Raw genomic sequence first — 13686 nt, forward strand, 5'->3', positions numbered from 1 at the left:
ATAGCGTGGGTGTTGTCTGTGGGACAAAAGAGAAATGAAAGGGGAAAGCAAATGCTCTAGTTGGGGTTAGAAATGTCTTTGAAAATGGAATTTTCGGCCCGCTGCACTAGGTCATAGACATCTGCCGAATCAGTGACCAAATGAAGAGGTTCTTTGAAAGTGGAGAAGGTCCTAAGGACTGCAGTCAATTCAGCAATTTGGGCAGGGTGAGGATGCCCTGGCTTGGCTTTTGTCTCTTGAGCAATGCGGAGCCAGGGCAGTGCAGAGCAGGCCGGGAAGCGGAGCCTTTGGAGGCTGCAAGCCTTAAACATCAGCCCCTGCAGCAGCCCAGATGCAGGTGCCACAGTTGCCAAGGCTGTCAAGGCCTTGAGAGCGGGCAGGTGGATTTTGCATCCCTGTGGGCTGATGGCGGCTCTGGAGCCAGGAGTGGCTGTGGCTGCAGCAGGAAGGGTGGCTGAAAGTTTCCTGCCTTGCTTTGGTGGCATGGCTGCAGGGGCCAGTGCAGTGAGAGCCCCCTCTGTGCTGGTGACAGCTCAGCTCTTGGGGACGCGGCTGTGCCCCAGCCCAGGAGCAGCAGCAGTGGCCAGCGGCAGCAGTGGTGTCAGTGGGACCCCCTGTGCACAGGGACCCCCAGCCGCGGGGTGGCCGTGGCAGCAGCCCCAGGGAGCCCCAGCCCCGGGATCCCGGAGCAAGTGGAAATCCCAACTATGCAAATGCTGCCTGTACCCAAAGGAATGACAAAGAGAAGTGAGGTTTTAAAAAGAAGCAGTATTTATTTGCCAAAGATCAGCAAACACGAGTATTTACAGAACATCTTTCATTACAACAATCCTTATAACAACAACAATAACAATCTACAGAACATATTTACATGGGATCCTATGGACTAACAATCTTTGAAACATAATTACAGAGAACTTCTAACCGCAGAACATATTTACAGAATTCTTCTACTGTTTCAAACATATTTACAGAGGCATCACATCGGTGACCATCATCGGCATCAGTCCTGGAAGAAAGGAAGCAGCAAGCTGGACTCTGCTGCTGGCACTAAACCCAGCTGTGCTAACAGCAGGGCCTCAGGGGCTGGGAGAGGGCTGGCAGGGCTGGTGTGGCCCCAGGCAAGTGCAGGGCAGGCCAGGGCTGGTGCTTGTGGCAGCACAATCCAGGCCCCCTGCGGGCAGCGTGTCCCTGAGCGGGGCCATCCAGCCCAGCCCCAGCCTGGCGTCAGGGCAGCCACTGTGTCTGTGGGCAGGGCATGGAGAGCATCTGCCTTTCTTACTTGTGGGGCTCCAACTTCATCCAAGGACCATGGGCTCCTCCTCATCTTCCTCATCCACTTCCATCTCCTCGATGTCATCCTCCACATCTACTTCCATGTCCTCAACCTGCTCTTCCACGTCCACCTCCATCAACTCTTCCTCAGCCTGCACCATGTCCACTTCCATTTCCTCCACAATGTCTCTGGCAGTCTGCAAGAGACAGCACAATCTCACAGTGGGGTTCCTGTCCCACACCATCCATTGCCACGTGGCTGCAGCCTGCTCAAGCACGCTGCCTCCTCCCTGGAATGGCACTGTACCTCCACTGGAGCAGCAGTGCTCATCCTGCTGGGATTGGTGCTCCAGAGCAGGCAGCAGGAAAAGGCCAGGCAGCAGCAGCAACAGCTGAGTGCTGACGGGCAGAGCGCAGAGCGAGCGCCAACTGAGCGCTGGCAGCAGGCAGAGTGTCTGCTGTGGTGGTTTCCAGGTGCTGGACGTTCCACCTGGAACACTGTGGGAGCTGTGATGTCACAGAAGTTTCAGGGCCGCTCCACACTGGGAGGTGGGCATGGTAGAATGATGAAATCCTTGAATGGTTTGGCTTGGAAAGGACCCTAAAGATCATCTGGTTCCAAGCTGAGCAGCCTCCCAGCACAGCAGGTTGCTGCGGCCCCTGTCCAAGCTGGCCTTGGATGTTCCCTGGCATGGGGCATGCACAGGCTCTCTGCGCTGGTCCCTGTGCCAGGGACAAGCACCCTGACAGGAAAGAACTTCTTCCCATCATGGAATGGATTCCAGCTCTTGCAGTTTCATCCCATTCCCCCTTGTTCTGTGACTTCAGTTGCTGACAAAGAGTCCTCTCCCATTTCCCTGTGGGTCAGGCTGTTCCTGCAGTGGCACACATGTGGCTGAAGCTGCAGCCAGGAGAGAGAGAAGCCAAGCTGGCAGAGAGAGGCAATGGGGAAAGTGACATGAGAGATGAGACAAGAAGGAAAAAGTAGAGACATGCAAGGCATTGGGTTGGGTGGGCTGTGGCATTCATGCCTTTTATTAGAGGCCAGGTTCTCTGGTGCACTCAATGACTGTGTGATTGCGGCGTGTCCACAGTGAGCCCGTGTGAGCGAGCTGCACTCCCAGAGGCCGGAGCACACTTGCTTCAAGTGCTGATGAATGAGGCCAGAGACGGGTCTTTGTGTGGAACTCCAAACGCTGTGCATTGCCATGAAGAGGGTCCAGGGCCAGAGAGAAAATGAGGCTGGGGTCTGAGGGTTTCATTCAGGCGGGAGAAGGGGTGAAGCCAGGACCAGCAGGGGAGAAGAGAGAGGAGAACATTCTCTGGAGAGTAGATCTAAGGAAAAAATGGCAGTTGAAGTGGGTGATACCAACAAAACCTGCGGATTGCAAGAGGCTGCAAGCGGCCATGGGTGAGAGCCTTGCATTCAGAGGGGTTTCTCTGTTTCACCTTGGTCCCCTTTGCCCTAAGGTATTACAGTTGCAATGAGAGGCCCCTGGGCCTCCACAACTGCCCCCTTTTTGTTTTCAGGAATGAAGGCTTCTGCCATGGACTTTTGCAAGCGTTGAGCAAAACTGGATAGAATAACCAAGACAATGAATACAAGAAACAAAGCCCACAAAACAGTCTTGACTAAAGATGAAAGCCAGCCTTTCATGCCCCAGTCTTTCAAAAGTCCAGTGAGCCAGTCGTTGTTGCCTTTCGTCTGGATCTTGTTGATTTGATCTGTGAGCAGCTGGCCGCTCTGGTATACTGAGTCCCTATGTGAGAAGAGGTTGACATGCGTGGCCATGGGCAAGAAATTGTGGCTTGGCTGTGGAACCACCCATCCGAAGGCATGCGGCATAGTGAGGAGCATCCAGCTTCCTGCTGCAGTGGCAACAAAAGACAGCATCCTTTGACTTTAGCTAATTTAGTAGTGGGTGGAGGCTTGGGTGGCCTGAAAGTAAAGAGATAGGGAGATTGCAATGTGAAACTTAAATTCTGGTCCCACTAAACTTTCTCTTCTGTAAGGCAAGGGTTTGAAGTCAGCTTATGAGAAGAATCAAATATCAAGGCTGGAATACAGTTTTTATAAATGCTAAGCGATATATTCCGCTTAGTGATGTCTGAACTATCTTGGTGTTGGTCTGTGTGGTCCACGCTGCTTAGGAGATCTTCTTCTGTCCTTCTTCTTTTCCAGGCTGCTGCTGTCTCTCTTAGGCTTTTGTTCTGTTTTTCTGATGGTGGCTCTGGTGTTTTCCTCGCCATTGGCAGAAGGGTTTGATGTTTTTTGCTGGGATCCATTTTGGGCCTGCTGCTGTAGAGTCACAAGCATATCCTCCCTCCCAAGTAATGAATGGGAAAGGGCCCATAATTTGTTTGGATTCAGGGTCTTTGATCAAGACAGGTGGCTTTTCTTTTTATTGGGCTGCCAATTAAATATAAAATGCCTGATGACTGGGGGAGCTGTTCAAAAAGTTGAGCACATCAAGGGCCTTGGCCTCCAATGGGAGATAATATGTGGACTCCCTGTCTCTGTTGATCAAGGATCCTTTGGATGGAAGAGTGGGCCCTCTGGACTATGGACTGTCCTGTGGCAGAGTGTGGTATGGCTGTGACATGTTTTGTAGCCCACTGGTCAGAAAAGGGTTGGAATCAGTGGGAGGTATTAGCAGGACCGTGATCAGTTTCAATTTCCTGTGGAACAGGGAAGATGGAAAAGGCTAAAAAGGAAGGTTTTATAGCATCTTTTGATTTTTCACCAGCATGGGCAGGGGCAGAAACCGCAGCGTTGTCGGTGTGGATTGAGACGGGGATGTATTTTAGTCTCCCAAAAGGGGCTTGGTGTGTGATGTGTGATTGCCCGATCTGGAGAGTCTTTAGTCCTCTTGGATTGAGTGCAGCTCTGACAGAAGCAAAGGCATGTTGCTGACAATTTGGGCAGGTGTTTGCCATGGATCTTGCCTGATCTTGGGTAATTTTAAAGATGCTGAGCGGTGCAGGAATGTTTTGATGGTAGAAGTGGTGGCGGATCCTAGCCTGGTCAGAAACATTCTGTAGGGAGGTTTGGAGAAGCATTGCTGAGGCATCTGCTCTAGCATTGCCTACTATAAATGCAGGAAGGGTGGTATGAGACCTTGTGTGCGTGATATAGCGTGGGTGTTGTCTGTGGGACAAAAGAGAAATGAAAGGGGAAAGCAAATGCTCTAGTTGGGGTTAGAAATGTCTTTGAAAATGGAATTTTCGGCCCGCTGCACTAGGTCATAGACATCTGCCGAATCAGTGACCAAATGAAGAGGTTCTTTGAAAGTGGAGAAGGTCCTAAGGACTGCAGTCAATTCAGCAATTTGGGCAGGGTGAGGATGCCCTGGCTTGGCTTTTGTCTCTTGAGCAATGCGGAGCCAGGGCAGTGCAGAGCAGGCCGGGAAGCGGAGCCTTTGGAGGCTGCAAGCCTTAAACATCAGCCCCTGCAGCAGCCCAGATGCAGGTGCCACAGTTGCCAAGGCTGTCAAGGCCTTGAGAGCGGGCAGGTGGATTTTGCATCCCTGTGGGCTGATGGCGGCTCTGGAGCCAGGAGTGGCTGTGGCTGCAGCAGGAAGGGTGGCTGAAAGTTTCCTGCCTTGCTTTGGTGGCATGGCTGCAGGGGCCAGTGCAGTGAGAGCCCCCTCTGTGCTGGTGACAGCTCAGCTCTTGGGGACGCGGCTGTGCCCCAGCCCAGGAGCAGCAGCAGTGGCCAGCGGCAGCAGTGGTGTCAGTGGGACCCCCTGTGCACAGGGACCCCCAGCCGCGGGGTGGCCGTGGCAGCAGCCCCAGGGAGCTCCAGCCCCGGGATCCCGGAGCAAGTGGAAATCCCAACTATGCAAATGCTGCCTGTACCCAAAGGAATGACAAAGAGAAGTGAGGTTTTAAAAAGAAGCAGTATTTATTTGCCAAAGATCGGCAAACACGAGTATTTACAGAACATCTTTCATTACAACAATCCTTATAACAACAACAATAACAATCTACAGAACATATTTACATGGGATCCTATGGACTAACAATCTTTGAAACATAATTACAGAGAACTTCTAACCGCAGAACATATTTACAGAATTCTTCTACTGTTTCAAACATATTTACAGAGGTGTCACATCGGTGACCATCATCGGTATCAGTCCTGGAAGAAAGGAAGCAGCAAGCTGGACTCTGCTGCTGGCACTAAACCCAGCTGTGCTAACAGCAGGGCCTCAGGGGCTGGGAGAGGGCTGGCAGGGCTGGTGTGGCCCCAGGCAAGTGCAGGGCAGGCCAGGGCTGGTGCTTGTGGCAGCACAATCCAGGCCCCCTGCGGGCAGCGTGTCCCTGAGCGGGGCCATCCAGCCCAGCCCCAGCCTGGTGTCAGGGCAGCCACTGTGTCTGTGGGCAGGGCATGGAGAGCATCTGCCTTTCTTACTTGTGGGGCTCCAACTTCATCCAAGGACCATGGGCTCCTCCTCATCTTCCTCATCCACTTCCATCTCCTCGATGTCATCCTCCACATCTACTTCCATGTCCTCAACCTGCTCTTCCACGTCCACCTCCATCAACTCTTCCTCAGCCTGCACCATGTCCACTTCCATTTCCTCCACAATGTCTCTGGCAGTCTGCAAGAGACAGCACAATCTCACAGTGGGGTTCCTGTCCCACACCATCCATTGCCACGTGGCTGCAGCCTGCTCAAGCACGCTGCCTCCTCCCTGGAATGGCACTGTACCTCCACTGGAGCAGCAGTGCTCATCCTGCTGGGATTGGTGCTCCAGAGCAGGCAGCAGGAAAAGGCCAGGCAGCAGCAGCAACAGCTGAGTGCTGACGGGCAGAGCGCAGAGCGAGCGCCAACTGAGCGCTGGCAGCAGGCAGAGTGTCTGCTGTGGTGGTTTCCAGGTGCTGGACGTTCCACCTGGAACATTGTGGGAGCTGTGATGTCACAGAAGTTTCAGGGCCGCTCCACACTGGGAGATGGGCATGGTAGAATGATGAAATCCTTGAATGGTTTGGCTTGGAAGGGACCCTAAAGATCATCTGGTTCCAAGCTGAGCAGCCTCCCAGCACAGCAGGTTGCTGCGGCCCCTGTCCAAGCTGGCCTTGGATGTTCCCTGGCATGGGGCATGCACAGGCTCTCTGCGCTGGTCCCTGTGCCAGGGACAAGCACCCTGACAGGAAAGAACTTCTTCCCATCATGGAATGGATTCCAGCTCTTGCAGTTTCATCCCATTCCCCCTTGTTCTGTCACTTCAGTTGCTGACAAAGAGTCCTCTCCCATTTCCCTGTGGGTCAGGCTGTTCCTGCAGTGGCACACATGTGGCTGAAGCTGCAGGCAGGAGAGAGAGAAGCCAAGCTGCCAGAGAGAGGAAATGGTGAAAGTGACATGAGAGATGAGAGAAGAAGGAAAAAGTAGAGACATGCAAGGCATTGGGTTGGGTGGGCTGTGGCATTCATGCCTTTTATTAGAGGCCAGGTTCTCTGGTGCACTCAATGACTGTGTGATTGCGGCGTGTCCACAGTGAGCCCGTGTGAGCGAGCTGCACTCCCAGAGGCCGGAGCACACTTGCTTCAAGTGCTGACGAATGAGGCCAGAGACGGGTCTTTGTGTGGAACTCCAAACGCTGTGCATTGCCATGAAGAGGGTCCAGGGCCGGAGAGAAAATGAGGCTGGGGTCTGAGGGTTTCATTCAGGCGGGAGAAGGGGTGAAGCCAGGACCAGCAGGGGAGAAGAGAGAGGAGAACATTCTCTGGAGAGTAGATCTAAGGAAAAAATGGCAGTTGAAGTGGGTGATAGCAACAAAACCTGCGGATTGCAAGAGGCTGCAAGCGGCCATGGGTGAGAGCCTTGCATTCAGAGGGGTTTCTCTGTTTCACCTTGGTCCCCTTTGCCCTAAGGTATTACAGTTGCAATGAGAGGCCCCTGGGCCTCCACAACTGCCCCCTTTTTGTTTTCAAGAATGAAGGCTTCTGCCATGGACTTTTGCAAGCGTTGAGCAAAACTGGATAGAATAACCAAGACAATGAATACAAGAAACAAAGCCCACAAAACAGTCTTGACTAAAGATGAAAGCCAGCCTTTCATGCCCCAGTCTTTCAAAAGTCCAGTGAGCCAGTCGTTGTTGCCTTTCGTCTGGATCTTGTTGATTTGATCTGTGAGCAGCTGGCCGCTCTGGTATACTGAGTCCCTATGTGAGAAGAGGTTGACATGCGTGGCCATGGGCAAGAAATTGTGGCTTGGCTGTGGAACCACCCATCCGAAGGCATGCGGCATAGTGAGGAGCATCCAGCTTCCTGCTGCAGTGGCAACAAAGGACAGCATCCTTTGACTTTAGCTAATTTAGTAGTGGGTGGAGGCTTGGGTGGCCTGAAAGTAAAGAGATAGGGAGATTGCAATGTGAAACTTAAATTCTGGTCCCACTAAACTTTCTCTTCTGTAAGGCAAGGGTTTGAAGTCAGCTTATGAGAAGAATCAAATATCAAGGCTGGAATACAGTTTTTATAAATGTTAAGCGATATATTCCGCTTAGTGGTGCCTGAACTATCTTGGTGTTGGTCTGTGTGGTCCACGCTGCTTAGGAGATCTTCTTCTGTCCTTCTTCTTCTTCTTTTCCAGGCTGCTGCTGTCTCTCTTAGGCTTTTGTTCTGTTTTTCTGATGGTGGCTCTGGTGTTTGCCTCGCCATTGGCAGAAGGGTTTGATGTTTTTTGCTGGGATCCATCTTGGGCCTGCTGCTGTAGAGACACAAGCATATCCTCCCTCCCAAGTAATGAATGGGAAAGGGCCCATAATTTGTTTGGATTCAGGGTCTTTGATCAAGACAGGTGGCTTTTCTTTTTATTGGGCTGCCAATTAAATATAAAATGCCTGATGACTGGGGGAGCTGTTCAAAAAGTTGAGCACATCAAGGGCCTTGGCCTCCAATGGGAGATAATATGTGGACTCCCTGTCTCTGTTGATCAAGGATCCTATGGATGGAAGAGTGGGCCCTCTGGACTATGGACTGTCCTGTGGCAGTGTGTGCTATGGCTGTGACATGTTTTGTAGCCCACTGGTCAGAAAAGGGTTGGAATCAGTGGGAGGTATTAGCAGGACCGTGATCAGTTTCAATTTCCTGTGGAACAGGGAAGATGGAAAAGGCTAAAAAGGAAGGTTTTATAGCATCTTTTGATTTTTCACCAGCATGGGCAAAGGCGAAAACCGCAGCGTTGTCGGTGTGGATTGAGACGGGGATGTATTTTAGTCTCCCAAAAGGGGCTTGGTGTGTGATGTGTGATTGCCCGATCTGGAGAGTCTTTAGTCCTCTTGGATTGAGTGCAGCTCTGACAGAAGCAAAGGCATGTTGCTGACAATTTGGGCAGGTGTTTGCCATGGATCTTGCCTGATCTTGGGTAATTTTAAAGATGCTGAGCGGTGCAGGAATGTTTTGATGGTAGAAGTGGTGGCGGATCCTAGCCTGGTCAGAAACATTCTGTAGGGAGGTTTGGAGAAGCATTGCTGAGGCATCTGCTCTAGCATTGCCTACTATAAATGCAGGAAGGGTGGTATGAGACCTTGTGTGCGTGATATAGCGTGGGTGTTGTCTGTGGGACAAAAGAGAAATGAAAGGGGAAAGCAAATGCTCTAGTTGGGGTTAGAAATGTCTTTGAAAATGGAATTTTCGGCCCGCTGCACTAGGCCATAGACATCTGCCGAATCAGTGATCAAATGAAGAGGTTCTTTGAAAGTGGAGAAGGTCCTAAGGACTGCAGTCAATTCAGCAATTTGGGCAGGGTGAGGATGCCCTGGCTTGGCTTTTGTCTCTTGAGCAATGCGGAGCCAGGGCAGTGCAGAGCAGGCCGGGAAGCGGAGCCTTTGGAGGCTGCAAGCCTTAAACATCAGCCCCTGCAGCAGCCCAGATGCAGGTGCCACAGTTGCCAAGGCTGTCAAGGCCTTGAGAGCGGGCAGGTGGATTTTGCATCCCTGTGGGCTGATGGCGGCTCTGGAGCCAGGAGTGGCTGTGGCTGCAGCAGGAAGGGTGGCTGAAAGTTTCCTGCCTTGCTTTGGTGGCATGGCTGCAGGGGCCAGTGCAGTGAGAGCCCCCTCTGTGCTGGTGACAGCTCAGCTCTTGGGGACGCGGCTGTGCCCCAGCCCAGGAGCAGCAGCAGTGGCCAGCGGCAGCAGTGGTGTCAGTGGGACCCCCTGTGCACAGGGACCCCCAGCCGCGGGGTGGCCGTGGCAGCAGCCCCAGGGAGCTCCAGCCCCGGGATCCCGGAGCAAGTGGAAATCCCAACTATGCAAATGCTGCCTGTACCCAAAGGAATGACAAAGAGAAGTGAGGTTTTAAAAAGAAGCAGTATTTATTTGCCAAAGATCGGCAAACACGAGTATTTACAGAACATCTTTCATTACAACAATCCTTATAACAACAACAATAACAATCTACAGAACATATTTACATGGGATCCTATGGACTAACAATCTTTGAAACATAATTACAGAGAACTTCTAACCGCAGAACATATTTACAGAATTCTTCTACTGTTTCAAACATATTTACAGAGGCATCACATCGGTGACCATCATCGGCATCAGTCCTGGAAGAAAGGAAGCAGCAAGCTGGACTCTGCTGCTGGCACTAAACCCAGCTGTGCTAACAGCAGGGCCTCAGGGGCTGGGAGAGGGCTGGCAGGGCTGGTGTGGCCCCAGGCAAGTGCAGGGCAGGCCAGGGCTGGTGCTTGTGGCAGCACAATCCAGGCCCCCTGCGGGCAGCGTGTCCCTGAGCGGGGCCATCCAGCCCAGCCCCAGCCTGGCGTCAGGGCAGCCACTGTGTCTGTGGGCAGGGCATGGAGAGCATCTGCCTTTCTTACTTGTGGGGCTCCAACTTCATCCAAGGACCATGGGCTCCTCCTCATCTTCCTCATCCACTTCCATCTCCTCGATGTCATCCTCCACATCTACTTCCATGTCCTCAACCTGCTCTTCCACGTCCACCTCCATCAACTCTTCCTCAGCCTGCACCATGTCCACTTCCATTTCCTCCACAATGTCTCTGGCAGTCTGCAAGAGACAGCACAATCTCACAGTGGGGTTCCTGTCCCACACCATCCATTGCCACGTGGCTGCAGCCTGCTCAAGCACGCTGCCTCCTCCCTGGAATGGCACTGTACCTCCACTGGCGCAGCAGTGCTCATCCTGCTGGGATTGGTGCTCCAGAGCAGGCAGCAGGAAAAGGCCAGGCAGCAGCAGCAACAGCTGAGTGCTGACGGGCAGAGCGCAGAGCGAGCGCCAACTGAGCGCTGGCAGCAGGCAGAGTGTCTGCTGTGGTGGTTTCCAGGTGCTGGACGTTCCACCTGGAACACTGTGGGAGCTGTGATGTCACAGAAGTTTCAGGGCCGCTCTACACTGGGAGGTGGGCATGGTGGAATGATGAAATCCTTGAATGGTTTGGCTTGGAAGGGACCCTAAAGATCATCTGGTTCCAAGCTGAGCAGCCTCCCAGCACAGCAGGTTGCTGCGGCCCCTGTCCAAGCTGGCCTTGGATGTTCCCTGGCATGGGGCATGCACAGGCTCTCTGCGCTGGTCCCTGTGCCAGGGACAAGCACCCTGACAGGAAAGAACTTCTTCCCATCATGGAATGGATTCCAGCTCTTGCAGTTTCATCCCATTCCCCCTTGTTCTGTCACTTCAGTTGCTGACAAAGAGTCCTCTCCCATTTCCCTGTGGGTCAGGCTGTTCCTGCAGTGGCACACATGTGGCTGAAGCTGCAGGCAGGAGAGAGAGAAGCCAAGCTGGCAGAGAGAGGCAATGGGGAAAGTGACATGAGAGATGAGAGAAGAAGGAAAAAGTAGAGACATGCAAGGCATTGGGTTGGGTGGGCTGTGGCATTCATGCCTTTTATTAGAGGCCAGGTTCTCTGGTGCACTCAATGACTTGTGTGATTGCGGCGTGTCCACAGTGAGCCCGTGTGAGCGAGCTGCACTCCCAGAGGCCGGAGCACACTTGCTTCAAGTGCTGATGAATGAGGCCAGAGACGGGTCTTTGTGTGGAACTCCAAACGCTGTGCATTGCCATGAAGAGGGTCCAGGGCCAGAGAGAAAATGAGGCTGGGGTCTGAGGGTTTCATTCAGGTGGGAGAAGGGGTGAAGCCAGGACCAGCAGGGGAGAAGAGAGAGGAGAACATTCTCTGGAGAGTAGATCTAAGGAAAAAATGGCAGTTGAAGTGGGTGATAGCAACAAAACCTGCGGATTGCAAGAGGCTGCAAGCGGCCATGGGTGAGAGCCTTGCATTCAGAGGGGTTTCTCTGTTTCACCTTGGTCCCCTTTGCCCTAAGGTATTACAGTTGCAATGAGAGGCCCCTGGGCCTCCACAACTGCCCCCTTTTTGTTTTCAAGAATGAAGGCTTCTGCCATGGACTTTTGCAAGCGTTGAGCAAAACTGGATAGAATAACCAAGACAATGAATACAAGAAACAAAGCCCACAAAACAGCCTTGACTAAAGATGAAAGCCAGCCTTTCATGCCCCAGTCTTTCAAAAGTCCAGTGAGCCAGTCGTTGTTGCCTTTCGTCTGGATCTTGTTGATTTGATCTGTGAGCAGCTGGCCGCTCTGGTATACTGAGTCCCTATGTGAGAAGAGGTTGACATGCGTGGCCATGGGCAAGAAATTGTGGCTTGGCTGTGGAACCACCCATCCGAAGGCATGCGGCATAGTGAGGAGCATCCAGCTTCCTGCTGCAGTGGCAACAAAGGACAGCATCCTTTGACTTTAGCTAATTTAGTAGTGGGTGGAGGCTTGGGTGGCCTGAAAGTAAAGAGATAGGGAGATTGCAATGTGAAACTTAAATTCTGGTCCCACTAAACTTTCTCTTCTGTAAGGCAAGGGTTTGAAGTCAGCTTATGAGAAGAATCAAATATCAAGGCTGGAATACAGTTTTTATAAATGCTAAGCGATATATTCCGCTTAGTGGTGTCTGAACTATCTTGGTGTTGGTCTGTGTGGTCCACGCTGCTTAGGAGATCTTCTTCTGTCCTTCTTCTTTTCCAGGCTGCTGCTGTCTCTCTTAGGCTTTTGTTCTGTTTTTCTGATGGTGGCTCTGGTGTTTGCCTCGCCATTGGCAGAAGGGTTTGATGTTTTTTGCTGGGATCCATTTTGGGCCTGCTGCTGTAGAGACACAAGCATATCCTCCCTCCCAAGTAATGAATGGGAAAGGGCCCATAATTTGTTTGGATTCAGGGTCTTTGATCAAGACAGGTGGCTTTTCTTTTTATTGGGCTGCCAATTAAATATAAAATGCCTGATGACTGGGGGAGCTGTTCAAAAAGTTGAGCACATCAAGGGCCTTGGCCTCCAATGGGAGATAATATGTGGACTCCCTGTCTCTGTTGATCAAGGATCCTTTGGATGGAAGAGTGGGCCCTCTGGACTATGGACTGTCCTGTGGCAGAGTGCGGTATGGCTGTGACATGTTTTGTAGCCCACTGGTCAGAAAAGGGTTGGAATCAGTGGGAGGTATAAGCAGGACCGTGATCAGTTTCAATTTCCTGTGGAACAGGGAAGGTGGAAAAGGCTAAAAAGGAAGGTTTTATAGCATCTTTTGATTTTTCACCAGCATGGGCAGGGGCAGAAACCGCAGCGTTGTCGGTGTGGATTGAGACGGGGATGTATTTTAGTCTCCCAAAAGGGGCTTGGTGTGTGATGTGTGATTGCCCGATCTGGAGAGTCTTTAGTCCTCTTGGATTGAGTGCAGCTCTGACAGAAGCAAAGGCATGTTGCTGACAATTTGGGCAGGTGTTTGCCATGGATCTTGCCTGATCTTGGGTAATTTTAAAGATGCTGAGCGGTGCAGGAATGTTTTGATGGTAGAAGTGGTGGCGGATCCTAGCCTGGTCAGAAACATTCTGTAGGGAGGTTTGGAGAAGCATTGCTGAGGCATCTGCTCTAGCATTGCCTACTATAAATGCAGGAAGGGTGGTATGAGACCTTGTGTGCGTGATATAGCGTGGGTGTTGTCTGTGGGACAAAAGAGAAATGAAAGGGGAAAGCAAATGCTCTAGTTGGGGTTAGAAATGTCTTTGAAAATGGAATTTTCGGCCCGCTGCACTAGGCCATAGACATCTGCCGAATCAGTGATCAAATGAAGAGGTTCTTTGAAAGTGGAGAAGGTCCTAAGGACTGCAGTCAATTCAGCAATTTGGGCAGGGTGAGGATGCCCTGGCTTGGCTTTTGTCTCTTGAGCAATGCGGAGCCAGGGCAGTGCAGAGCAGGCCGGGAAGCGGAGCCTTTGGAGGCTGCAAGCCTTAAACATCAGCCCCTGCAGCAGCCCAGATGCAGGTGCCACAGTTGCCAAGGCTGTCAAGGCCTTGAGAGCGGGCAGGTGGATTTTGCATCCCTGTGGGCTGATGGCGGCTCTGGAGCCAGGAGTGGCTGTGGCTGCAGCAGGAAGGGTGGCTGA

The 13686-nt window shown here is 52.1% G+C and overlaps 2 long non-coding RNA genes across 2 annotated transcripts; both read right to left on the reverse strand.

The window, feature by feature from the left end:
* Positions 1-759: 759 nt before the first annotated feature.
* Positions 760-1743, reverse strand: LOC135293285 (uncharacterized). Its single transcript, XR_010355379.1, has 3 exons — positions 1583-1743; positions 1283-1472; positions 760-1009 (listed from the first exon to the last, which is right to left on the reverse strand). It is a non-coding gene; the product is annotated as an uncharacterized LOC135293285 (long non-coding RNA).
* Positions 1744-9573: 7830 nt separating this feature from the next.
* Positions 9574-10515, reverse strand: LOC135293284 (uncharacterized). The gene is made up of 3 exons (XR_010355378.1): positions 10403-10515; positions 10103-10292; positions 9574-9829 (listed from the first exon to the last, which is right to left on the reverse strand). It is a non-coding gene; the product is annotated as an uncharacterized LOC135293284 (long non-coding RNA).
* Positions 10516-13686: the final 3171 nt, after the last annotated feature.

This window comes from Passer domesticus, unplaced genomic scaffold (assembly GCF_036417665.1).
Source record: "Passer domesticus isolate bPasDom1 unplaced genomic scaffold, bPasDom1.hap1 HAP1_SCAFFOLD_98, whole genome shotgun sequence".
NCBI lineage: Eukaryota > Metazoa > Chordata > Aves > Passeriformes > Passeridae > Passer > Passer domesticus.